Here is a 2,743-nt window from a genome sequence, read left to right as displayed (position 1 = left end):
ATAAGTATTTTTTAGTACCTACTGTGTACCAGAGATGTGTTAGGTACTTGGGATTCAGCAGTGAGACAAGAACGGCTGCCCTTGAGTGGCTTATACTTCGGCAAGGGGAGAACAGTTAAGTAAATTGTACAATGAATGTGTTTATCAGAAGGTGGTGAGTGCTATGGAAGAAAATAGACTTCTTTGAAAAGCTGAAAGCTGTGCAGAGACCTAAAGCAGGTGAGGGAGTGAGCCTCTGAGACAGGGGCGGGCAGGCTGTTTCTGCCACAGGCAATGGCTGGTGGGAGTCCTCTGTGCCTGGGAGAAGGTGGGTGAGGGACAGAGCACGTCATGGTGAGATTAGTGAGGTGAAGGGGGCCTGGTAATGAGTGAAGGGAGCACTGGAGGGGTTTGATTAAAGAGGTAAGATCACCTAACTTGATATTTTTTGAGGATTTCTTTAGCAGCTGTGTAGAGACTATATATCATTTGGTTGGGGGGTGGGCAACGGGTAAAAGCAGGGAGACCCGGTAGGGGGCTCATATGATGATTCAGGTCAGAGAAGACTGTGGCTTGAACCAAGATGGCAGCAGTAGAAATGGTGAGATATGTTAGGATTCTGGATGATCTTGAAGTTAGTATCAAGGTGATTTCTGAGGGACTAGATATGGGATATGCAAGAAAAAGAAGAGTCAAAATATGGCTCCAAGATTTTTGGCGTTAGCTACTGGATTAGTCTTCAGCTGTGATGGAGAGGACGATAAGTAGAGCAGATTTGGAGGGTGATATCTTTAGTTTGGTTTTTGGTGTGTTAAATTTGAGACATTCAAATGAAGATGCTGAGTAGGCAGTTGGATATATGGATCTGAGGCTGCTATCAGGAGTGAGGCTGGGCTGAGTTATTGGTTATAATATTCAACTTTTTAAATCTAATAGTATTTGTCTGTCCATTTATTAAGGATTTCTTTGATATGCTTGCCTCAATTTTTATAGCATTCATAGGACAACCTGGTCATCACAGAATGCTTCCAAACCAATGCCTGTGGGCACAGATAGTCTCATAAGCTGGGCTTAAGTCTCTAGTGTGTGTCTGTATAGTTTTCCTCCAACCATCTCTTTTTTTCCACCACTTCCCCATCTTGCTCCTGCCAATTCTCTGGCTATCCAAAGGAAGCATTAAGTATTTTCTGTGGTTCTGTGGTTCTATGGTTCATTTTTGCCTCAGTTCATCTCTATTTCTGGGGAATGTATACAGGAGATGCACTATTTAAAGTTTGGTGCCCAACAGGCGGAGTGCTGAGGAGCAGCAGTGGCGATCTCAATGGTGGAAGCAGCCGTTTATCTGTGTGCAGCCCCAGTCTTGGAAGAAGATGCTAATTGAAGTGAAGACACTGACTGGAAAGGAGATTGAGATTGACACTGAGCCCACAGACAAGGTGGAGAGAATCAAGGAACATGGGGAAGAGAGAATGGGAACCCCCCTCCCCACCAGTGGCAGCGGCTCATCTACAGTAGTAAACAGATAAATAATGAGGGGACAGCAGCTGGTTGCAAAACCCAGGGAGGTTCAGTTCTCCTTCTGGTGTGGGCTCTAAGAGGAGGAGGTGGTCTTAGGCAGTGACGGACCCTCTATCCAGCTTACCTCTTTACCCTGTCCCTTGTAAGGAGGCGTCATATATCCTATCACTGTCTGGGACACCAGAGTGACTGCCCCCACTCCTGGGAGCCTGGGAAGACCCCGGGATGCCGTGTTCCTGGCCCAAAGGGCCCTTGCTGGCTACTGGGTTTTAGTCTGCAGACCTACATGCTTCCATCTCTTATGGTGGTATCCCTGGTTCTCAATACAATAAAATATAAAAGAAAAAAATAAAGTTTGGTATCCAGGCATTTTTAAGGGTTTTGATGCTGAGTGACCAAAACCAGTAAATATCCACAGCATTCCAGAGAGGAATTGGAAAAGCTGAACGTTGACCAACCTCTTCTAAGACTAGTCATGGTCAATGCCATTGAAATGGTTTTCCCATTTTGTATCGATAGTGATGTGGTTGTTCTGTTGCGGTTATGTTGACTCAAGGACATCTTGATGCACACTAAAAGGAAATGGAAGAAGGATACAGCAATCACACTTCTGGGAATTTATCTTGCAGATATACTTGCACAGATGCCAAATGAATTTTATACAAACTTATTCACTGTAGCACCATTTGTAATAACGAGAGATTTGTAACCACACAAATGTTCATCCATAGAAGACTGGTTAGTCCTCTTATTTCCATACAACCAAATACTATGCAACTATGAAAAAGAATCTGTGGAACAGTGTATATTGCATCTACTTTTTGCTTAAAAAAGAGGTGGTGGGGGTTAATATATATTTTTGGCATATGCATAAAGAAACTCTGGGAATTAAAGGAAATAGTAATAGTAGTTACCTGGATGGTAGAAAAAGTGTGGATATGATACAGACAGGGGTGGTGAGAAGAATTTTCATTGTAGACCTTTTAATTAAAAAAAGTTGAACCATAAAAATGCATTGCCTATTAAAGTTTTTAAAAAACACTCATGTAATATACACAACAGAATTCTTCACCCCATCTCAGACCCTCTGCCTAACACTGCTCTAGCCCGATTAGCTCCTTGAACCTCATCCTATCCCAGAGGGACATCTGTGTTTCATACTGTTTTGGTGATTTGAAACATAATGAAGTTGTTAGGAATATCTAGTTCAAAATGCCAACCCTTTCTCCTACCTGTTCCACAGAGA

General features: G+C 42.9%; 1 pseudogene; it reads left to right on the top strand.

The window, feature by feature from the left end:
- Positions 1 to 1,349: 1,349 nt before the first annotated feature.
- On the top strand, positions 1,350 to 1,600 carry LOC112320987 (ubiquitin-like protein NEDD8 pseudogene; annotated as a pseudogene).
- Positions 1,601 to 2,743: the final 1,143 nt, after the last annotated feature.

The sequence above is a fragment of the Desmodus rotundus genome, chromosome 1, assembly GCF_022682495.2.
Source record: "Desmodus rotundus isolate HL8 chromosome 1, HLdesRot8A.1, whole genome shotgun sequence".
NCBI lineage: Eukaryota > Metazoa > Chordata > Mammalia > Chiroptera > Phyllostomidae > Desmodus > Desmodus rotundus.
The sequence above is the reverse complement of the archived record's forward strand: the minus strand, read 5'-3'. Positions and strand labels throughout refer to the sequence as shown.